The 24393-nt window shown below is 39.9% G+C and overlaps 1 protein-coding gene across 3 annotated transcripts in view; it reads left to right on the plus strand.

The window, feature by feature from the left end:
* The first annotated feature begins 381 nt into the window (after window positions 1-381).
* The window catches only part of USP54 (ubiquitin specific peptidase 54), an 81768-nt gene continuing 57756 nt past the window's right edge, over window positions 382-24393 (plus strand). For 2 of the 3 annotated variants that reach the window (XM_005153863.3, XM_031053049.2), the window contains exon 1: window positions 382-533. The gene's annotated coding sequence lies outside the window, so the exon portion shown is untranslated. The remainder of the gene's footprint in view (window positions 534-24393) is intronic. The other variant, XM_031053048.2, reaches the window with a different exon arrangement.

Consider the following 24393-nt stretch of genomic DNA (forward strand, 5'->3'; position numbering starts at 1 on the left):
CAGTAAATGTCCTGTCCGGCTGTGCTAGAGTGAGAAGCCCTGGCACGGAAGGCAGAGCAAGGACCTCCTCATGCTTCCCACAGGTGGAGGACACCTGTTGGAAGGCCTTGGGCAGCACACACTGTCTTCCGTGTCCGACCTCCGCCCCTGGGGGAAGCTGGAAGGTGGCGAACTCCGGGTGTTACCTGAGCGCCGCCATCTTCGTTGCTGCCCGCTCCCGACCGCGACACTCCCATGGTGGCTGTGAAGGCAACTGCCTCTTCACCCCGGCCTCGCCGCTGCCTCTTTAAGGCCCGACCTGCCCGGGGATCAGGTGCGCGGCCAGAGCGGTGACGTCATGGTGCCGGAGGCGGAGCCGTGGCTCCGGCTCCCTCTCCCGCGCTACCAGCGCCGCGGGACAGGGCAGGGGTGGTTCCGCACGTGTGTGCGGGACGGTGGTGGTGCGGTTCTCCCGGTGGGCCTGGCCCGGTCCCGGTCTGGTCTGGTCTGCTGGTGAGTGTGCCGGAGCCCCACGAGAGCATCGAGAGGTGCCGGTGAGGAGCGCGGCCCCGAGAGCGAGGCGGGAGCGGGCGAGACGGGGTGCGGCGGGTTGGACAAGGCGTATTAAATGCAGCTGGATCCTGGTGCTGCGGGAGGGAGGGAAGGATGGCTTTTCAATGCGGGTCCGTTGCAGCAGGTGTCGGCTTGTTTCGTGTTATGCTGGCTACTGTATAAGCAAATAAAGGATTTCTCTTTCAGCAGACGAGACTGAAAAAATGCACTGTGTGCAGGGTGTTTAGTTATTTGCAAACATTTTTAGCCTTGTTTTTTTTATAAAGGCATGTTTAACGTTAGATGTGTCATTTATATGTATTTACTTGTTTAAAGTGTTGCTGAGATTGAAACAGCTAAGGCAGTATCTGGTGTTCATTTACTATTTCACAAGGTGATGAAATGTGCTGTGTACCTACTGTCCTTCATAGAAGATGCTATGTTAAATTTAACTCGTGATACTTGGTTAAATCAAAGCAGTTCCAAACTGGAATATTGATGTTTGGAGTACAGGAGGGATGTAAGATGTCTTACAGCTGGCCTCCCTCACCAGTGGGAAGATTATAGCCCACCTGGATGCCCTTTGCCAGTTAGGTGGGAATGTGCAAGCCCATATGGAATTTGAACCACTTCAGTTTTCACATGCACAGATGTTGCATTTCCTGGTTCCGATGAAGAAAGGCAAAGTATTGATTATGCTTTGCTTTTTTTTTTTTTTTTAAATAAGGGTAGATGGAACACTGAAACCTTTCTTTGAACATTCATTTAATCTCTATGATAATCAAGCTTTTTATATTTGCAGTTCTAAGTTCTGGCCTAATATATTCAGTTCTCAGCAGATAACTTAAAATTGGCAGAAATAAATAAAAAAATAAATCTCTGCTCAAGAGAATTATCACATGAAGCTAAAGTTGGCAGGAGAGCCTCTGTCATTTTCCTGGTAGCAGAAGGATGTGACAAAGTAAAGCAAGGCTTTATCAAGCTTGACTCTTGACTAGAGGAAGGACTCCTTGGTATTCTTATGCTAAAAATGTAGTCTGACTTTCCTTTGAAATTTTTAGTTGGAAAGGTCCATCTCTACCACATCTAATTTCAGCATTAGATTCGAAAGCAGATTTAGTCTCTAAATCTACAGAGCTGGATTCTGGATTAACTCCTCATTAAAATGAAGAAAAATACTTTTATGTATGACCATATGTATTTGTTATATGTGCTATTTTTAGCTTTGAATGCACACCTATGAGCCAGTCTTCTTGCAGGTTTATTTTGTGTGTTGCTTTGATAGTGTTTCAGTCTAATCAGTATGCAATGGATGATGTTTTACTTTCTAAATTTAGCTTCTGATGTTCATACACTGCTTGGTATTCTGTATTGCTCTTTGTAGTGGGTATCTGTATGGATAGATGGGCTGCAACAGCCTTTGTCCTGGAATGTGCATTGTCCTAGTTGACTTATATTAACTTTTTAAAGGGGTGAAGTACGTTAATCTAGCATGGTTTAAGACCGATGGAGTCTTTAGCTATATTAATGTATGCTTGGGCTTTGTATGTGCCTCACACCTGAGGGAGAGGGATGTTCATTTGAATGTCACATTACTGTAGTGCTTAATTAGTACTCATCTCTCTTATGCAGAGAGTACTGGTCTGTCAGAAGCAGGTTTGTAATCCAAAGGGGTAGTGCAGCTTTAGGTTGCCCAACTAAGGTAAACAAGTATGTAGTACAGGACATAGAAGGATTAGACTAAAGCGTGAAATCTGGTCAATTACATTTCAATGTGAAAATCTTTTTAACTGCTAAGTACTTTTTTCTTATTACAGCACCTGTTACTATATAATACAGGTCCACATGCTGATGGATGTGACTTTCCATAGATTTTTGGCAAGTGGCTCATTGCTTCCTCTGGGAGTCATCAGCTGTTTCTTACCCTCCTTGATATTTTAGCATCTTAAGCCAGTTTCTTTTCATTGGCTGGGAAACAACAATAACCCTCATAATGTATGATTGTATATACTATTGAAAAATTCACTGATTTTAAACATCTGCAACAGCTTTTGTAGGTGCATCCAGTTTTAAGAAATAGTGCCTGTTCTAATGCAATTATTAGCAAACATTTCAAGGTGGAAAGAAAGATAAATGCTGTTGCTTCTCTACTTTTTAATAGCAGATTTTCATAGAAAGTTTACTTTTATTAATTTCACATTAAAATCTGTTTTAAAATACTGATTTCCCCTCCAGTGATTGTGGTGATTCCTGGAATCACCTGTGTCATTAACCTCTGGTGGTTTTTTTGTTTGTTTTCAGCTCTTCCATATCATACAGTATGGATTTAAATGCTCTTGGGAGTTCTGTGCTTTGCATCCTGACTTCATGTCAGTCTGCCAAGGTTCAGTTGTAGGACAAACACTAAAAATAAGATGCAATGGAAAATAGGGCAGGAAATTTAAAGTGGTGTAAGGTAAAATTTTACGAGTCTCATTACCTTCTCTGTAACTGACTTTGTGATCTTGTTTTTTAAGTGATACAAAAGTAAACTAGTAAAGCCAAGAAACTATAATATCAAATGCGATAAATTAATATAGGTATTGAGAACTTTCTTGTGAGCTTACTTTGAGTTACTTGAACCAATTTTGGTTTCACACTGATGTTAGTTTCCAAAGTGAATCTTCCACATCCAACCTGTCATCCCCTTTTTTAATGTCAGATAAGATCCTGAAAAGCATCAGGTTTATTTGATGCAGGCAGTTGAAGCAATTTTGCAAAATCTTCTTTCTCAAGAGTTTCTTGCAAGTACCAGAGCATTGCTAAGATCCTGATGTATCAAAGTTTAGAGGTTGGGTGCCGTAATATAGGGTCATAAAATTATGTAAGTTCTTGATGACACTGGGAAAAGCACATATGGTTTTATCATTCAGGTTATGCTGATCCAATGCCATGTGTGTGCTTTTCATAAAGAAAGTTACTTTCTGATTTCCAGTTTAGTCAAACTGTAAATTAATTCCTGAATGTCTCAGAGTCATATTTAAACCACAGGAAGTTCCATTTCCTGCAGGGAAACAAATGTTGTGCCGTGCCTTTTAGGGCATAAACCAATGTGTATGTCTGCCCCACCTGCACAGGTGACAGGAGGCTTGTCTGTGGCTTTGGACACAGCATGGCATCACACTCATTCAAAGAATGTGCTCGTGTTTTGACCAAGAAATTAAATTAAGTGCTTTGTTTGATTAACAGACATCTATAACCTGGTGCCTTGCTTGTAATCAAGAAGACCTTTTACCATCTCTTCTTGATAGGACGTTTATAAAACATTCTTTTGGCTTACGTCCACATACAGAGGTGGAAGTTGGAAAAAGCGGGGTGGGTTAAATGCAGTGCACTGTGTTTTGCAGTCACTGGGAATAAGTGTGCAATAAAATGGCTTGTTTTGGGAGTGTAGTAACAACAAGACATGCAGTTATTTGTGGTATTTGTGGGAGTACCTGCTTGGTAAAGAGTGGTATTTTGGTTCCTGCTTGTGTTTGGTAACCTTTAACCCAAGTGCTTCTAACTAGTTTTACCAGTAGCACTGGGACATCTGGGAGTCTACAGAACAGCCAGGGTTTAGAGTTCCTAGATGTAAAAAATCAAACTGCTAGCAGGGTATGTTCATAATGATATGGTCAGGTTACTAATGCTTTGTTTTTCTCACAGTGGTTTTTTTGTTTGTTTGTTTGTTTTGAGTCATCTGCTAAAAGGAAGACTGATTTCAATGAGGAGCACTCTTGTAGGACACACAGCTTTATTCAGGACACAAAGAGACAGCTTTATTCAGTTAAGTGGAAAATATGGAGAGTGTATACAAACTGTATATACAAACTGGTTTTACTCTTAAAGTTGTGAATCGGCTAAATTAATTTGTCAAATCATAAGGCTTGGAGATGGAATTATGGCGATAACACTTCTCATAGTGGTGAGCTACACTTCAGATGTGAAGGAATCCTTCCCACTTCCCTGCTCCTAAGATTATTTTTAAAGCTAGTTTAGACTAGAGGTCATGGCTTCTCAAATAATTTTACAGGCATTAGCACCCTGAGCTCCCTCCACCTCCTCCCCCTTTCCCCCCCCCGCCCCCCCCCCCCCGAAAATACTTGCGAGGCTGTGTAGGGAACATCAAGGAACAGATACGACTTCAAACTACCCTGGCCTGTCTTTCCACCTGATCACTGTCTACTGTGACCAGGTTGTGTCTCTGGCCACACGAATGCTTGTGTTGCCATGTTGGAAAGCCTTGTGCAAGGACGGGAATGAGCAATTAGGAGCCAGAAGTGGAGGGCATAAAACTCTGGCCTCACATTAGCTGGTGTCTAAAGGCTTCGGAATTATTTCTAATTCTCTATTGGTAACAACCAAAACAACAGTATGCTTGGTTATTCTTTAAAAATACTGAAAAATGACAAAAAAAGCTTTTTGCTCATCTTGTAATATACAAGCTACTTGAAGAACTCTAGGTTCCCACCCGAAAGCAGTATTGATTTTTATCACTTTTTGTTTTGTGGGTCCATTTGACTTTAAGGCTCTGTCCACCCTACCAAAGCAAGCTGTGTCAATAAAGTAAAATCAAGTTTTTGTTGTATTCTCATCCCCCAAACAGTATTTAAACAGTTGTCTTGCCATGTGGAGAAGGTCAGCTGAGTACAGCATATGTATTTGAACAGCCTAATATGTTTGAACACATTGCCCTGAAGTTTGTTAGACTGTTAGATAGTATTTATTTTGTGTGTGTGTTTTTGTTGGCTTTTTTCCTCCTCTTGAAAAATGGACTGCTGATGTGGGAACATGAGCTTCTCCTCTTCAACCTGCCCTCACCACCCTGAAAAAGAAATTGTTGATGGTTACTGCTTTGTATCCACTTCACAGAATTAACTTTTTTGACCTCAAAGGTTTTCTGTGAAGGGGGCAAACATCTTGTTTTCAGACTTTTGAAAGTCTAAGGGGAAGCATGGTTTAAACTAAATATTACTGTTCTAAAAGAATGCACTAAAGGAGGGTAGAAAAGACTAACCAGGGGTTTTAATTTACAGCAGTTGTTTTGAACTGATCTTTCCTGGAGTGCGCAGTGTGATGTTAACCTAATGCAATTTCACTGTGGCTGCTTCAGGAAAGGGTTGGGTGGGTTGCTGGGTCTTGACTGGGTGCTCCTGCTCTCTCCTTGCTCACCCGTGTCATATGTGTGCTTTTGGTCTAAGTGGCTCATGCAAGTGGCTTGCAGCTCAGTGCAATACTCGGAAGCAGTGGGAGCATGAGGCTGGGAAAAGTAAACAGACTGACACTGGTGTTTCCCACGGTTAAATGAAACCACACCTCTAGTCTGCCTTACTGATTGCCACACAGGCATCTGACTGCAGATGAAGAGGCAGCTTTGTTGCTTAGGTAAGAGAGTCTAACTTCAGGCCACTGTCAAGAGGCATTGCTCACCAGGCCTGTTTTTCCAAATCCTGAGTGAGCTACCTGATGAAAAAAAACTTTTATTTTTATTTCCATTGGTAGAATTGTTTATTGCTGACCTACCACCTTATACTAGCTCATCTTGCAGACCACCCAGTCTTAGCACAAGAGAAGCAAAGGGGCATGTTATAGTAAATGGATCCACCCTGGTAGCAGCTGCCATGTTGGCATAGATGTATCATAAAACGCACTATAAGTTTACCTATGCAAGGAATTAGTGCAGCTACACAGTATCTTGGCTTTGGTGGCAAAGCTCATAAAAGAAGCTGTTGTAGGTACTATTTCTCTGCTTCTGTACTTCTTGTAGTTTGCTGGTCTATGTAGTGCCACCAGTTATAACTGCTTATTGCAGGACTGCTCTGTAACCTGAATAACTGGAATTATAAAAATAACTCTCTTCATACTTTTGTTTTATGGTTATTTTAACCCAGATTGTTTTCATGATTTCGTCTGTAAGGTGGTCCTATGTCGACTGCCATCTGCAGAACAGAGCATCAGATGAGAACAGGAGCATGTGATCTGTGTAAGGTGGGCAGGAACTTCTGCAGCCAGCTTCCTTGTTGAAGGCACTCAAGAAACTACATTTTCACCATGTAGCACTTTTCCTGACAAACTTCTCCACGTACACAAACTTATGGTATTTAAGCTACACTAAATGTGCTGACATTTACAGCCTCATGAGTAGGAGTGCTGTGGTGGAAAATTACTTGAAGGTGAAGGGAAGGGCTAGCATAGCCTTTGGTGGGTAGGAAGCTACCATGATCTGCAGCAGCAGACGGAAGCTGAAATCATACGACTCTGCAAACACTGGGAAAGAATGTTTCAGTATTGAAAGAATGGTTATTGCAGCTCAGTCATCTATACTTTTTTCTTCAGGTTTTTTTAGCTTATGCTTTTATTGTTTTCTTGACAATCTATCTTGCCAGCCATGAACGTATGCTGTTGGCATACATGCTTCTAGTAGATAGGGTTGTCTGCAAATACATTTGCTTCTGAGATTGCTGATCTCTGAACCAAAGCAGAAAAGCAAGAAAGGGAGAGAGATATTCTGGGCTTGTTTCCATTGTTTTATCTTGCCTGGTTTTCCTGCCTCATTTCAGATTGAAGTAGCTGGGTGAATGACTGCAATTGCTAGCATTGCTATCAGGCCCTAAGAGCCCTGGGGGCTGCAGTACTTAACCATAGCTATTTGAGGGGTTGATGTGCTATCCTGGTTTAGGTGAAATGATAGAAGAGTGAAAGCACTTTTTTCCCCCTCTTCTTTCTTCCTGTTCTTTGCATAAATGTGGTAATTGCTCTGAATTCTTTTTTAATTTGGTGGCTGTGAGTCAGATGCTTAGCTGGGTGTTTGGCAAAGCTCTCTTTTGTAAGGGCAGTGGTGCTGTTGTGCTTCGGCTGGGGATGTGTCCCTTTGTTTCTGTTAGGGGCATGGAGGCCCCACTTGCTGTCTGAGTTGTTTGAGCATCAGCAGCAGGGAGTTGTATCTTTTCTATCTGATCCACAGGGATTTCTTTTAGTAGTAAACCACTTACCTGTCCTTTGCTGCTATGCGAGTTTAAAAAGTTTTAATTTTAGGTGTGAAGGAAGCAGGACTGATTTTGCTTTAAAGAGAGCTACTAAAAGTAACTTTCATGCTTGCTTCATGCACTGATCTATTTAGGAACTGAACATTTAGCCAGGTAACTCGTTAGCCTCCAGTATCCACATGCTGAGGGACCGTGTAAAATGGTGTGTGAGCAGGTACTTGAAAATACCTATAATTTGATCCATACTTCTAGCAGTTACTTGAGTCTCTGTGATCACTTGAAGCATTTTAGCAAAAGCCGAGAGAGTTTTGGAATCATGGAAACTGAGGTTGAAGCAAATAGGAATTTGACACTCTTGGTATTACTGATTTAGGTTCTTCTATCTTGTAAACATTGACCCACACTGCTTAAGCAAGGAAATGGGTAGAGTCATGGGAGCATCTATATCGTCTTTGTGTTTGAGGAGAGGAATGCTTTGTCCTTTGGAATAAGGAGGAGGAAGGGAGCTTAGAGCCTAATGTTTTTTCTGCAAGGGTGCTTGCCAACCTCAGGTCATTGAGCCCTGAACATAATGCCACTTGAACAAACAGATTTGCTAACTCTTGGTAAGATGTGTATGGGTATTTGAAAGGAAACCTGCAGATCCAAGTAATGGTGTAAGACACCTGGAAGATTCAGTCACTCTTTCTATATGATAAAAATGAGGACTGGCATACTGCTTTTGTCTAGAAAGGCCTTTGCTGGTGTTGCAGACTTTTTTTAAAGTGGTTTGGCTTCCTTGAAACAAGCTGTTTGAGGAAAGAGTGCTATGGATTTAAGATGCTGTTTTAACCACGCATAGCTGTGTAGTGGGTTTTGAGCCCAGCATGGTTACTGAACATTGTACTGTTTTTTGTTCACAATTATGTCACTATTAGTAGAGTTCAGAAATTATTTTATTTGAAATTTGCACACATAAATCTGAATCTTGGGGGGGGAAAGAAAGTATGTAGAATCATTGTGAGGTAGAACACTGCCTGGAGTATTGTGCCTGTGCTGTATTTTTTTCCTTTCTTGTGCTAACTCCTATTTTTGTCTCACCAAAACTCTGTCATTATGGAAAGACATAGTTAAAACTTGGCTCAGCCGTTTCTATCCTGCAAGACTGGATTGTTCTTAAGGCACACAAATTTAATTGTATTCCAACTGCTTCCTTTTTGCATTGTTTGTTTCTGTTAGGTAAATGGTCCCAGTGGGGATAGTATCTTCAATACCTTGCATGGTCCAAAGCCTTGTTATATTTCAGTCCAGTTCTGTTTGTTAGCATTATATTGTGCTAGGACAGAAAGACAATGGTATGCATTGTTTTTTGTAACATAACCGAAGTTTTCTTTATTCTTGTCTTGGATATACAGTAACTCTCCCTGTCTGTGCTGTGAATGGGACCATGTTAGAAGAATAAATTTATGCTGAATGCGGATGGCACCAGTGTCCTGAAGCTTTATTGTAAGAGAGTCTGGGAATAATCATGTAGTAATGCTGCTTCTGAGCTGAAGAAACTGAGCTTATGGGAGGTTTTGGGGGTAGGAAGCTGTTTTTCTGAACAAACTTCTTTTTTCCTTGATCAGTATCACTGGCTTTGAACCACAGGGGATGGTTCCAGGAATTGTGCTGCAGTAATTGCTCTTTGAAAAAAACGCTTTTAAATTTGCATTGCAACCATGGGGCTCTAAACTCAGGGAGCAAAACTGAAGCCATCTTTTGAGCCCTTTGCTTTTTCTTTTTCTGTTATGTGGCTACGTGTCACTCATGGTTATCAACCCCTCGTATGAGAAAACATCCTTCAGGTTTAACTCGGCAGTTTTCAGGAACCTTGCCAGTTCACTTGTTGCACTAAGGGGAGCCCTGCCTTGCAAAGGCAGGCTACTGCTGTAAAATGAAGCCATCCCTTACAGCCCCATCTCCTTCTCCTCTGCCCTCAGTTTAGTTTCTTTTATAAAAAAGGGGTTTGGAAAACCTTCCTCCCTCTTGCCCTGTTTCCTAAGGGAATTGTCGGTAAGGGGGGCTGGGCCTGTGGTCTTATCTCTGTTGTCAGAGCTGCCTGCCTGGTAGGTGGCAGTCAGGACAGCGCTTTTCAAATGAGACTTTCCTGAGCTGAGGGAAGCCCTTGTTTTTTTTTTATTTTAACAGCTTCCTATTGTTTGAAACAGCAGGTTGTCCCCTCCCACACTATTCTAGCTCTTTCTTCCTCTCTTAAATAAGTTTTCCACGCAAGTATTACTCAAGAGTAGTTAACTCTAGCAGTGAGTCCTCTTGAGAGTTTTCCCAACTCGCTGTGATCTCCAGCTTTTGTTGCAATACCAGTGTGGCGTTCATGCAATAAATAGAAAGTGGCTTCTGAAGGTAGGTCTTTCTGATTTTTTAAATCTATTGTTATAATTCAGTGTCACCACTGCTTTGACATTGACTGGTTTGTTGGGTTTTGTGTTTTGTTTTTTTTGTTGTTTGTTTGTTTGTTTTTTCCTAATTGAATAAAGTTATCACAGGAATTCTCTATGGTACTGAAAGGTAGAAAATACTGCTTTTCAATGTGTATTGCCTTTGTTTCTGAGATGCAAAGAAAGAGTATTGCTTTAGTTTGTTAATAGTTTGCTTTTCAATATTCTAGTCCTGCTGTCTAAGGTAATTTTTTATGGTACATTCTATTTATGTTCTGCTACCTGTGTGAAAGGCACTTTCTAAACCATCAGCTGCTCCTGGTCCACAATAGCTTTTTCTGACTAATAGTATCCATGATAAATTCGAAGGTGAACCAGTCAGAATGTTTTCTCACCATAATGTTTGTCACAGCTTGAAGGAGTGTTGGTAATTCATTTCCCATCCCTGTTACTTTCCAATATAACTATTACCTAGTCAGAAGCTTTGTTTTTTTTTGATAATTTAGATGTGTCTTTCCTTTCCTGTGTTTGTTGAATTCTGTGTCCGAAAATTGATAATGACATGAGTTATTAAGTACATGTAGAGCTTTTCTGTTATCTTAATGTGTTGGTTCGTGAAAGTCAACTTGCTTTGGCTGGTTTCCCTGTCCCCTGCCTTCTGTGAAGTGTTTTGTTTCCAAAATAAATAGTAATTATTCTGAAAATTTTGGAAGTCTACCACTACTATTCCACATATCTCACTTCAGCTTATCATGAAGGATCTTTGTTTAAATTTGTAGATTTGAGTAAAGAAAAATGAAAACAAAAAAGCAAACTATTTTCATACATTTGGTGATACTGAGCAATATTTTAGTTCCATAAAATGATAAATCCAGTCCTAGAGTTTGTCACCAAAAGGGTGAAAAAAAAAAATATCTTTGTATCATTTCTAATGTTCATCATTTAGTACATTAAACATTCTGCCTGGTCAAATGCATTTTCTGCCTGAGAGACTGATCATAGTCTGCTGAGGCAGGATTCAACTGATACACACCTGAAAAAGGAAGGCCCACTCACCTTGCTCTGGCTATAACTTATTCATGAGTTGATTCAGGTCACTAAATCATTAGGAAATAAAGCAAGTTCCCCACTTCCCATCTGCCCCAAAATGCTTATTTTGTGAGCTGAATTTGCTACTGTGAGCGAAAGGGCAGAGGTGTTAACTGCCTGCCCCATAGCTCTGGGGTGAAAAGAGTGGAGTGCCCTCTTCCTCGCTTTGTTGGCCATGAGAGCTTGGGTTCAGTAGAAAGGTCGCTCTTGGACATTGCCTGTATCTGAAGTGGTAGGTTGTCCTAGTGTGTTCTGTGTGGGAGTTAGAGAAGCCTTAGGCTTGTTTTTCTTTTTTTTTTTTGTTTGTTTGTTTGTTAATCCTGGGAGTGCAATAAGACCTGTTGCTTGGATTTGACAAATGGAGAATACTGTAGTGGATATACAGGGTTTTCTGTATTTTCTGAAGTTGTTAATTCATGAAGTACTTATGCCTATGGGTTACAGCAGTAATCTGAGGTTTAAGTGTCTTAAAATACCCAAACAGGCTGATTCTGGGTTAGAGAGTTCCCTGTCTAAGGCCAGAGGAACATGATAAACAGCCAGAGGAGTGAAGGAAGCAGACTGTGGTGGCTGTCATGATGAACAATGGTTTTGGCACACCTGCTGCCGCGCCGCTGAGCTTCTCCGTGCTTGGCAGGAAAGGAGTGATTTGGAGGATAACCAGATAGTTTTGTAGATGGTTTTGGTATGTTTCCATCTTGTCTGAGGGAGAGAAAACAGAAGCACTTTATAATGTAATAAATGGTTGGCGAAGGCTGGCACCATCAGCTTTTGGGGCAGGATTTAATAATGTACTTATGAACAGGAAAGTCAATATTATGCTGGACCTGAGGACCCTTAGAAAGTGAATGCAGAGATGGATGTACCGTGGGAAGCGGGAATAGTGGCATATATTCAAAGCAATGTATTAGAAAATATGGTCATACTATCCTCAAGAATAGATACAAACATATCTATATACTTTTATTCAAGAAAATGAGGATTTCTACTTATGAAAAAGCAAAATTAAGAGAGCCGGAACAAATACATTCGTAGCATTTGTATGCTTTGCAGTATGACAGTTTTTGAGTCCGCTAAGAGCCAAATGATGTTAATCAGTTGCTGTTTCTCCTGAGAGTTGTCACAGATGTAAGCCGCAAGACAAGATTACTTCTTCCAAAGAGCACTGTGTCACAGCATGTCACTTCATCCATTTTCCAGTTGCGTCTGTTCAGTTTCTAATGTTTTGGATCATAATAGTAGGGTTTTTTAACTGCTATATTAATATGTATAAAATTTTACAAGTTTTCTCAAAGTCTCTTATGTACTGGATTCCACAAGAGGATGTGTGTTACTCTTGCTGTCCTAATTGGTGAGTACCTAGGTGGCCAGTATATATTGCAATTGGACAACCTGGGGGGGGGGGGACTGGCGAAAAAATGAGAATGCTAAAAAGTCAGAAAATAAGTCATAGAACTTCCATCTAGTCTAGCAGAGGAAATAGGTCCAACACCACACATTTTGGCTCAAGCTCAGAGAGCTTAGCTTTAGATGGAGTGACTTCAGTCCCAATTTACCAGAAATGTAAGATTTTTTCCAGGTCAGCCATCTGGTTGCACATGTGCATGTGCACACATTTATATGATTTATTTTCTTAATCACAGAGGAAGGATGCATAGACTCTAAATCTGGATAGAATATTCTTATTTTTTCCTGTCTCCCTTGTAGGTGTGTCTAAGGAAGTGTTATATGTTGTAATGCTGGTTAAGCAATGGGTAATGGTAATAATAATAGCAACAGTGTGTCTGAATGCTTTCTTCTAGCATTGAAGGTAAATTTTGTAAATGATTTCTCAACGAAGTGTTTATTGTGGTGTAATGAGGTGACTGAAAATACCATCAGTTGTGTGGTAACTCTTCCTGATAAGCATAGCTTTTACAGATGTTGTTTTCCCAGATGTCAGGTGATTGTTCCTTGAAGGCTGATTATTCAGAGAGAGAGGACTTTGAAACAGAACTGTTTGGATTTTGTCATTTTATTGCCTTACTGGTATTCTGGATCTGCATCTGTTCCTGTACCAAGTTGCTAATCTTCCTCAGATGCTCTTCTGTCAAATGCAACAGTTAGTCCCTTCAGCAGCTTTTTGTGTTTGCAGCATATTGTCTAGGGAATTCTGGGGAAAACAAGTTATACTGTACATCATTAACAATGCTCAGAGGTGTGAGCCTGGGGCAGTATCAACAGGTTTTGTCTTCACAGGATTGGGCAAGAGGAAGTGTGGGCAATATGTGGCATGTCATTTTTCTGTGCAGTTGAAAGGTGAAGGCTCTGTCCTGTGAACAGCTTCGTGTGGTGCTGGTATGGGGACAGCTGTGTGACACGAGCTGGAGACTGGGGTAAAATGCAAGCCCCAGAGACTCTTTTGGGTTACCATGGCAGGATTTGGAGTCCTCCACAGGTGTGGAGGGCTCCCTTCTCTTTTAGTAAGCTCCCAAAAGACTGAAAGATTTTAATGTCAAAAAAGTTAAATTTTATTTAAATAAGTACTGGAAATTTTGCTTTTTAAAAAGAGAAAATTCCAAAAAAGTAGGTAAACCAAAATGAAAATAAACTAAGACCAGCCATACCCTGCAGTCACTGGAGCTCTCTCTTTTGAAAACTCTTGGTATGTCCCCAAGAGGGACAGGCCAGTATGGAGCTGTACCCCTTCCTCCAAGGGTGCTATGTGGCAGAGCCACACTCGTAAAGGATCACACACATAATTAGAAGCCAGAAACCAAACACTTACATAAATGTTACCATCCTGAGACCCAGTTATTTCCTCATCCCCTGCTGTGTGCAACAGAGCAGAAGAATCCCTAGAGCCCTTGTTGTCTTTTGCCTGAGACCTTTTCCCAAAGCTTCTCTGTGCTCCAGCCCCAGTCTCGTTCCCTGCAGCACTCTGCTTGAAGGCATGAGATGCATCAATTTAGGCTGTGTACTTCTCTCTACAGGGGAAAAAAAAAGATTAAATGAGTGCATAGAATGTAACATACCAGTTTAAGATGCTGTACTTTGTAAATTTCATATATTCTGGGCTGAACTAAGGCCAGAAGCTTCGTAATCCTTTGTGCTTAACCTTGCAGCACTTCTGGGAGTGGAGTCACTATTGGAATGGTATGTGGTTTCTGCCAAATGCATGCTGTCTTAGTTTCACAAGTGGTTTCGGCCATCATTGCAGGATTAGATTTGAGAAAATAACAGAAGTAGCTGCTTGCTATTCAGTAAAGCTTAGACCCACAGCAGCATTGGGAGAGCTGAACTGTTGCAGAAAGAAATTCAACTAAATCTCTGAAGTAAGCATCTTTTTATTTACGGTCCAGGCTGAAATCTTGTTGTCCAAAATTAAGCAAGGCTGCTATGTTCTCTACCTACCCTTTCAGTGTTAAACTCAGTGGCTTTAACATTTGTTGTTGGCTGGCTACTTTGCAGTACTGTCAGGCCAGGCCTTGGTTTTGTATGTGGAGGCATGTGTACATACCCTCAAACTTTTTTCATTCTGTTTCAAAATAATGATCACCACAAGTTTTATTAAGGGTGTTTTTCTGTCCACAGGTACCAGTTGCGTAGATGTATTATAACTCCACTGGGCATCCACATAATTCTGTTTTAATTTAACAGGCTTCTTCAAGTTGCAAAGAGAGGAACTCTTGTGAACTACCTCTTAATGCTCTTTTTCTGCCATTGAGCAACCTGCAGATAATGTGGAAAGGCTCCTTTCATGGTATATACCTCCTCTCAAGCACTTCCTGTTTTTTTTTAGTAGAGAGCTTCTGGTGCCACTCAATAGTGTCATTTCATCACCAGGCAGAGAATAAATAAATCAGAGCTGTTGACATCATTCTTCTTTTCTTTACCCCAACATCCAACTGGTCTGTTCAACTTGTATTTTACTGCATTTGCGCAGCTTCTGCTTCTATGACCCATTAGGACAGAGCCTGCTTGTACTTAACAAGAGTCTCTTTCATGCTTCATGAGTTTCTTCAGGCCACAGCAGGACACAAAATAATCCCTTTTGCATTTCGTAGTTTCACAGTACTTTTCTGATGAAGATGAAATAACCTTTCTAAATGAAAACAATAACATCATCTCCATAAACCTGGTTTTGGTACAAGGTAATTGTATCATTGTTTTCCATGTTTTGCAGAATGAACAGCAGCTTTTTTCCCAGCAGATTCCAAAATTTTAAGTTATTAAAATCTGTAAGGAAAGAGTTGTGTAAGCTTTTTAAATCAGTATGGAACTAGTTCTTATAGTAGCATCTGTAAGACTTACATAGACAGTCTCTTCAAATCATAACTTAGAAATTTGAATTCAGACTTTGTATTCAAAGAGGACAGAGTTTTTTGTAAGTTCTTATGCAAATTTTGTGGTTTCACCTTACTTTTAGTTCTAACATAAAATGAATGATCTCCGTTTTAGAAAATTTGTTTATAGGATACAATCTACTTTGCACACGTGAAACTTCCATCTGTGTATACTGTGCATATTCTGTAATGTTTTAGTTTCTGAAATATATTTCTGACAAATATACTGTATACAAAAATCCAAGAAAGTACCTTTTGCCTGTTGTAGCCATTTACTCTAAATTTCACACAGTGAAATGTGTTGAACTGTGTTTCAAGGTTTGTTTTTTTGTGGTGAGTTTTTTACAACTGCTTGATGAACAGATACCTGGGTTGTGGGTTTTGGGGTTTTAGTTCCCCCCCCCCAAAAAAAAAAAAGTACTTATTCTAGTACATCTTTCAGAATGTCTTATACCACAAGAATTTAAGCAGACTAAATTGTCTATTTGTGAGGGGCTTCTCAATAAAAGTAAAATTTCAGGTAATGGAGGTAGGCATGCATCCTGTTATCCAAGGACTCCTTTCCTGTGTTTGCAGGAATCATTACATGACTTTGCCTGTATTTGGTGTTTAGGTGTGAGTTCAGGACTGTTGTGCATTCAGTTGTTATTACCATCTTTAAAAGAGGTCGGTTGACCAGGTCTGGTCTTAAGGTGCAGGAGCCCACAGAAGCTGTGGGAGCATATTACAAAAGCCTTACCTGCTTGTGTGAGATAACACTGTATGCAAGTTTGGGATGTAAAGTTTTGAGTTTTGGTCATGTCTGTTTGCTTCCTGTCTAAAAAAGAAAATAAACCCACCTCATCAGCTTGCACAGAGTCTTTTCCTCTGCAATTTCCCTAATTGCATTGATCAGACGTTGTCTTCTGCTGGTCTCCTGTTGTATAGAAAACAGAAGTTGGGCTTTGAGTTCTCCGTGCTCTTCTGTTCCAGGTTGTTGGTGAGGTGTATATCATGGTATCTTCCCCCAGCCTGTTTTTCTTTTCCCATATGCTGTTAAGTGCTATTAGATATGGTATATTTTGATTCCATAAGCTTTTTTTTTGTGGTATGTGCAGGTGTTTTTCCTATTCAGATTCTGAAGTGTTCAGTGTTTTTTGTGGGAAAATGCTTTTATATATAAAGATAAATGAAGTAAAAATGATTTTCCCTTTTCTTGTTGGTTATGCTGATTCCTCTAAAACTAAATAGTAATGATCTTAAACCTAAACTGAGATTATTAAGTGCTTATGCATGTGTGTGCACACTCGTGATTCTGCTGAAGTGTTATTTATAGCTATACGGCACAGATGACTGCTTAAAAAAAGAGGAATAATCAGCATGTTGCGGATACTGGGCACATGGTTTTATATTTTTGTGTAGAAGTACTAATCTATATAATGCTCTGTGGTGCAGTAGCATTCCTTCAGCTTGTCAGTTCTGGCAAGGCAGGAAAAATATGATGTGAGCATTTAATACCAGTACCCAGCATAGGCACCTTGAACTGCTGCTCACTCTGTTTTTTCTGCTGATATTTGTTTATGTGAGTTCCTCTATATTACTTTTGTTTTGCACTTCAGTATTTTACGAGTCTGGCAAGAATGTATTATAAGCCATCTTTAGTATGTGGTAATAGTGGTATAGATACAACACAAAATACAGTGAATTAGTAGTTTGAGAATAAGCTGTAACTATTATTTTAATACTGAATACCATTCTGAGATAAGACAAAAGAGGAAGTAAAGGTTTTTATATTGTCTGTCCCCAGCTGTTGATCGTGACACAGGTGGGAATTGTCTGCCCATCCTCTGTGGAAGTTTTTGCTAGCCAGTAGTATCATAAAGTCCATTTATGCTGCTTGTGGTGAGGAAACTGGTTTCTGCTCTGGAACTTTTCTCTTTTGCACTACCTGGAAAGAACAGTTCATTGCAATATTTGACTTTGAAATTCTTAAAGCATTACTGGAAAGACCTATTTTCTTCACCCAGAGGCTGCCCATCTGTTTGGCCTCTGTCTGTTGCTGCTTTCTATGTTTTGTTTTTCCTTCAAAATTCAAGTACTAATGGTGCTGGAGTTCTTCTGTTTGCTTGTTTTCCTGCAAAATAAACTCCTTGCTTACCTGTGTTTTTTTTCTATGTGAACGTGTATGTGTGAACACATTTGGTTGCTTCAAATATTACTGAAATCAAAATATACTTCAATGGAATTTAATGCAAAAGGGATTTGTGGTGTTGTAATGTGAACATCATATGAGTTAAGAGTTGACTGCTTTTGGCTTAAGAAGAGATATGAAGATTGACAGGAAAATTCATAACAAAGTAGCTGTTGCAGAACAGGAACTTTTCTGGTCAGCAGTTAAAGTCTGCAAGGTTGGGAAAAGAATGGCAGCAGGATTTTAGGATTTGTCAGTCATTAAGCCTTATGTTGGATACTACTGACTACATCTGAAAGCTTCCAGGAGCTCTTTAGTCATTGTTGGGCTGGAATCTGCAAGCCAAAGTAAAAAACTTTAGTCTTCTTGGGTCAGTGGTACTATTGGAAGAGAGATGAAATTAATTTCTTGTGAATAAGGTGCCACAGGAAAAAGGGGCTTACAATCTTACTGCAGTATCTGATGGTTGTAAGATACAGCATTTTGCAATGAAAATGTTTGTTTATATCTGGAGATTAAATCAAACACTAAATTCATCTTGAAGTTCTCCTTGGAGAGCCAAGGTGAAGATTTGGAAAAGGAATAATTGTCAACAGGAGGCTGGCTTAGTGTTTGCTAGAATCAGACCAGAACCTTGCATTTTATGATATGGTTGACGGCTGTCCTGTTCCTATTTGTCTTGATTTTGTGTGTTGTATAGGATTGGTGATGTTTAATGGCTTTTGGGCACTTGCATAACGCTTGAAGCTGCTGTGTTTCCCCTACTTATCTGAATTCCACAAGTTCCATATGGAGTGGGTTGAAGAGCTGGTTTCATCCCACCTTTCCTCCTTGTGAAATACCCAGCCACCAAGCCTAGGGGTAGGGTGTTTGTTTTTTTTTTTTAATACAGGCACTGAAGAATAAATTTAGTTTTACTGTAGGAAACAATGCAAAATTTTAGGATCATCACTTTGGAAATCCAGGTGTGTTAAATGCTTTTATTATCATGTCCAGCAGTCTTAAAGAGCTTGGCAGCTGTGAAGGGAAGATCTGAAGGGAGTGAGGATTGTTTTGAAATGTTTTGAATTTACTTCAGGCTGGGCAGCCTTTTTAATTTTATATATGTTCCATCCCTCTTCAGCTGTCTGAGAAAAGTTGTTGAGATAATGGATCCTTTGAGCTGTGTAACAGAAAAGGGGAGAAGCTACTTCTGAAGGATTTCAGAAGTAGGACACAAAGCTGCGGGCTTGCCTGCCTCTATTCCCTGTAACCTGCACAGCAAATGCATGTGCTGAAAGTACTGCGGTGCATGAGATCAGTGGTTATTAATACCATGGTTTTGATAAAAAAGTTTTATCTAAGGAGTAAAATGTGTTTTGGCAATAAGCCTCACACGAAGTAAATAACGTGGCCTTTGCGTTTCTAGCTCTGACCTCATCTCTCTCATTGTTTGTCTTAACAGAAGCCCTTTATAACTCAATTATTCCACACTGTGCTTGTATAAATTGCAGAGATGCTTTCTTCCAGAAACTTCTAGATCATCTTGCAGGATAAGTTATTTTCAATCAGGAAAGACTATAATGCTGGGTTTAGGTACTTAGAGCTGTGTATGTGGCCTTTTAATTTATTTTTACTGTAATTTGCCTTTGGATGGTTGTAATATGTTAGAAGTCTTTACTGAATGGGTTTTAATAGTTTTTCTGGTTATTTAAGAGCCAGCTGTATACTTTGAGTCCTATTAACTGCTTTATTTAAGTTTAGACATGGCTATCCTTCTGTCTCAGTTTGTCTATGACATAAGTGACAGAAATCTTTGTGGTCATAATTTTGCACGGAAGATGGGTTTTTGTCAGCTGATGTCCTCCTTTCAGGAAGGATTGCAGAAATGAGTGTTAAGACTTTTTAATCCTGGAGAAGCACTTGTAGGCAGTTGGGAAGAAGCACAGAGGTTCCTCTTGAGGTCAAGTAAATAGAAATTTCCAGTCCTTCACCACCACTTCTGCAGTTCAAAGCCATTGGGTTTCGGCTGCTTTTTTACTGTGAGATGCTCTTTAAATAGATTTGGCTGACTGTCAGGCTTAAAATCAAATGATTCAAATTAGGTAAGTGTTCAATGTAAGATTTCATTACACGGTTTTAAGAGACAGTCCCCTACAGCTTTATAAAAACCACAAGTGTTTTGGATGAAGAAGTTGAAGTACTGCTTGCTGTAAAGAATATCTTCATGCAATATAAAGCTATACTTGACTCCAGCAGCTCTGCAGTTTCATTTCAGGGTGTTTCTCCAAAACATGGTGTCTCCATGCTCTTTGCTGGCCTGAGCAGTTAACAGGAGCGGAGAGTGGGTTGCTTTTGTTTTTCATGCGTTGTTTGTTGATTTGGGAAGTTGGTATAAGTTTCTTTTCTTCATAAAGAGCTTGTTCATTTTTCCCCCTCAAATCACCGTAGAAGCAATAAGCTGTCTACTACTTCAGGAATACCACTGTTGCCCCTTCAGGGAGTTGTATTCCAAAGAGGCAGTTTTGCTTATCAGTATCCTACCTACAGTTTCTTCTGGTGGTTGGTAGGCTGTACAGATAAACTGGTAGTGTCTGAAATGACAGCAGTTTTAGCCAAGGATGAGTGTTATCCCAGTTTGCTCATTGTTCTGTCTAATCCCTTCGGTTCTGGTTTCTGTTATCTTGAGGTAATCTCTCTGAAATGGCTTTCATTGTGTCTTCTGGAAAACCTGTGGTGTTTGTCATAGACTTGCTGTACTCTTACTCTCTAATTGGATCTGGGGAAACACTTGTTTTTAATCTCCACTCCAAAATCATTTAGTGGTCTTTACTAGGAGCTTTTACTTTTGGAAAATTACTTTTGCATCAGGTAAGTGGAAACATTTCCCTGGTGTCTGGAAGACCGCTTAGAATAACCCTATAGAAGCACTTAAGTATATTCTCTAAGATGATTCTGGGAATCATCTGTCAGCTATGGTTTCTGATACAGCTTTGTTGTAACGTTGCAACATTTCACAGATTAGGAATTGTGCAATAGCAGAATGGAAACTAAGGAAGAAAAGTAGGAGTCTGTTGTGCGAATCAGTGGCACTGTCAGGTGCTCTCAGTTCCTGGTTCCAGCCAGTAGGTACAAGTAGCAGACCCAGGTAATTAAGCTGTTCTTCTAAAAGGAAAAGGAAGACTGAAGAATGGGTGTAAGCTTGACAGCAGGCTTTCCCCCATCGCCCCTTTCTCTCAGCATGTCAATGAAGACAGAGAAAATGCATGCAGAAAGCACAAAGTTGGTGTATGTTCCCATTTGTACTCATAAAGTTCTTTTTTAGATAGAGATGAATGGAAATAATTGTACTTTTTTGTAGTTACACTGTATCATCTCGGTACACAACAAAGTCTGTCTTGTATTTTTGGCTAGCTAAGAATCTCAAAAAGAGGAGACATCTTCAAGAGAAAGTCATTCCTCTTTTGGTTCTGTCAGGTGTGCTTGCCTTTAAGATCACTGCCCCATTCACACTTTTCTTCATCCAGCCACATGGTTATTTGGTAATGGGAACATTTTCTGTCCCTTTATTTTATTTTATCACCTTCAAGTTTGAATTTAGACTGACTTGCAAAGCTGCCTGTCCTTTGGATTGTCTAAACTGTAAACAAGGCTCCTAATATTGATACCTCTGCAATTAAATATAATTTAATCTATGCAGAAATTAGCAACTACTTTCATCATTTCAGCTACAGGGAGAAAGTATGTTCTCAAGCCTCTAGCTGTGAAATTTTTTTTCCATCTAGCTGAGAACAGCCATGGGATCAGTCGTGGGGGTCATTCCTGTGCTTCCTCACCAAAAGAGCCACTCAGGAGGGAGCCATCTGTTTGAGAACTTTCACCAGAATCTATTGCCTTGCACAATGCCTTTCTTTCTTCTTTGTTTAAAATCCATTTCTCATTTGTTTAGGCTTTCTGAGATAGTAAGACATGTGAAAGGGCAGTTAGCCCTCAAGACCACTAATTACTCTCTACTGACAGAAAAGGTGGTAGGATCTTGAGGATGTGTGAAGGTCTGTTATCTAAACCTGCACACATTCACACACTGAAGCATTTACTTGGTTCTGTATTTTGAAAGTTTCTTCAGGGAAAAAAAAGTAATGGACTTCTGATCTTATTTAACAGTGTGTGATACATACTTAATTGGTGGTTTCAGTCATAGTTAGTGCTAAATGGAGACATGTATTATAGATGGGTTGTTTTAATTCAGCTGTGTGCCTGGAATGGTTCAACAAGCAGTAGCCTAAAATGTTCAGAGAGGCATGAGACTGCATTAAGAGATCAATGTTATGATTTTTCTTTTTATTATTTTATTTCCCTTAAAATGAGCAGTGATAGTGGGACCTCAGCAGAAAAAAAGGCAACTTGGGATGTTTTGTTTCCGTTGGATTGATTTAGTAAATGAATATGAGAATGAACAGGGACTTGAACTCTTCTGTGGTACATGTAGAATGCTGTGCTCTTCTGTCCCAGAGACAGAGTAGTGTTTCTTCAGGCTGGAAGTATGTGCTTGAACCATGGTCAGCTTTGCTCTGGGGTTGCATTGCTGGAGATAGATAGCAGCGGTGCCCCATGCCCTTCTCTTGTCTATTGAGCCTGACTGCAGCTGGAAGCCCTCCTTCCTGAAGAAAGCTGTTGACAAAAAGCATGAATTCAAGGGAAGATGCAGAATGCTGGATTTAATACATCTTTTTAGTTTTTTATAGTTTTTAAAAATGTAGTGTTCTTTATTATAAAATTTGTGTAACATTATTACTAATCTGTGCAGGTTTTCAGGGATATAGTTAGCTTTTTAATCCTGCTGGCTAGATTAATTTAGTGCCTTAGTCCAGTGAATAGTGTTCTTAATATGATAAATAGAATTCAAGGACCTTAAAAGTATATAGGCTTTCTGCCTCAGTTCATTGTTTTTCTATGATAATGTTTTGAGTAATGAACTAAGGGCATCATTTGTGTTTTTGCATCTGGCACTCCTCCCATCTTGGTCGTATTTCTGTATTAGTAACATTTCCAGTTATGAGAACCCTCTCTTTTTCCTATAAAAACAGTTTTTTGAAGTCTGGTAATATCTTTCCCTTTTACTTTGGACTCAGTCTTTGGAAATCGTGCCAAGATGCCACTGGGACATACAGTAGCTGCAGCTTTTGAATCTGTCATCTGAGGTGGTTTTTTGGTTGTTGGCTTGGTTTTGTTTCTTTTTTCCCCATTTGTTTTGCTTGTTTTGTGTGTGTTTTGTTGCTTTTTGGTTTTGTTTTTTTTTTATTAATATGAGAGTAATGTGGAGCTGCAGTTGTCACTTAACATTAAAATGCTACAGAAGGCTGGGAAACGCCATTGGCAATTCAATTGTAGGGGGTTTCCTTGTACTATTAAAAAGCTGTTGGCTTGTAAGAGTTTTTAATAGGGCAGCAGTCTTTCTGAAAAGCTTCTTTAATTGGAAAGAATACATGAAGATATTTTCTCACTTAACTGTAATTTTGCGGAGCTTGTGACATATATCATCAAAGTGTCCGTGATTTTATTTCGGAAAGTAAATTTAGTTTTTTTCTTTAGTTCTGTGGCTGGGACCACTTACAAGCTAACACGGTATCTGGGAGGAGTACAGTGTTTGGAGAAGACCTACATCTGCTGATACGCTTGCAGAGCAGTAGGCTTCCCTTTCCCTTAGAGATCACTGCTGTTTTCTTAGCAATGGTATATTGGGTGTTTAAAGTAGGGAAGGGTTTGCTTTTTTCCTACTGGTGGTTTGTCAGTGATGATGGATAAAACCCAGGGTGTTTTAATAATGATGGTTGTTTTTTACTGTAATTCTTTTTTCCTGCTTGCTGTTTGTTACCCTGTTATGATATTTTATATCATAAAATATGATAGACCAGAAGCTAAGTGTGTCCATAAATAATCCTTATGAATAATGTCTTCCATAGATTTCAGATTAATTAGTATTCTATTTTGTGGTTATTATATAACATTGATAAGTTTTTAGAGGCTGGCAAAGTGTGAAGCTGCCATGGATCTCCAGAGATGTGACGTTGTCATAAATGAGTAGTTACCAGCTTAAGTGTTTTCTGCTTGTTCTTAGCTCTGCAAAGGGCGTATAGCCAAATGAGTGAACTAAACCTGAGTTCATGAATGATCATAGCAAATATGTAGTAAGAAGTCAGTTTTGCTAAGCCTGTGCAAATGCAGTGTAGGTGGTAACTGTGCATGGCTACTGCAAGAGTCCTAGCCAGCTTGCAGTAATCTGGCTGCAGTGACAGCTGAACCACAAAGCCTCTACTCTGATTTTGGTTCCACAGCAATAAAAATAAATAGAAAATAAATTTATTTGCTTTATCATAACTGAGACAGCTTGGCTTAAAAAGTGCTCAAAGTTTCATAGCCCAATTTGAGAGCAGAATCTTGCTATGAACTTGAAGTCCACTGAATAGGTGTTGCTTATAGCTGTGCGTTTTGGGTATGTTTTGGATTGTATTGCCTATCTTTTCATAGGTGCTATGAAGAAGAGATGATGAAGTGCTTGGCTCAGGGGTTTTTATGAGGTAGTACAGAGCCTGCTTACCTCAGCTCATTCACACAGTGTCCTGCTCCATCTCTGCAGCACAGACTTAGCCACTGCACCTATTGCAAGTGGCGTTGGTGTACAGAGATCCTTAAATTGTTGCTTGAAACTGAATTATCTCACATGGTATGGTTGGTTCATGGTTCATTAAGGGATTGAGCAAAGAAAGGGGGCTGAGACTAAAATTGCTCTGAAATGAATTCTGTATACATTCAGTGCTCAGGAATGTTGTGCAACAGGCATGGTAATGGTCTGTGTCTCCAGGCTTGCAAGCACC

The sequence above is a fragment of the Melopsittacus undulatus genome, chromosome 4 (assembly GCF_012275295.1).
Source record: "Melopsittacus undulatus isolate bMelUnd1 chromosome 4, bMelUnd1.mat.Z, whole genome shotgun sequence".
NCBI classification, from domain to species: domain Eukaryota; kingdom Metazoa; phylum Chordata; class Aves; order Psittaciformes; family Psittaculidae; genus Melopsittacus; species Melopsittacus undulatus.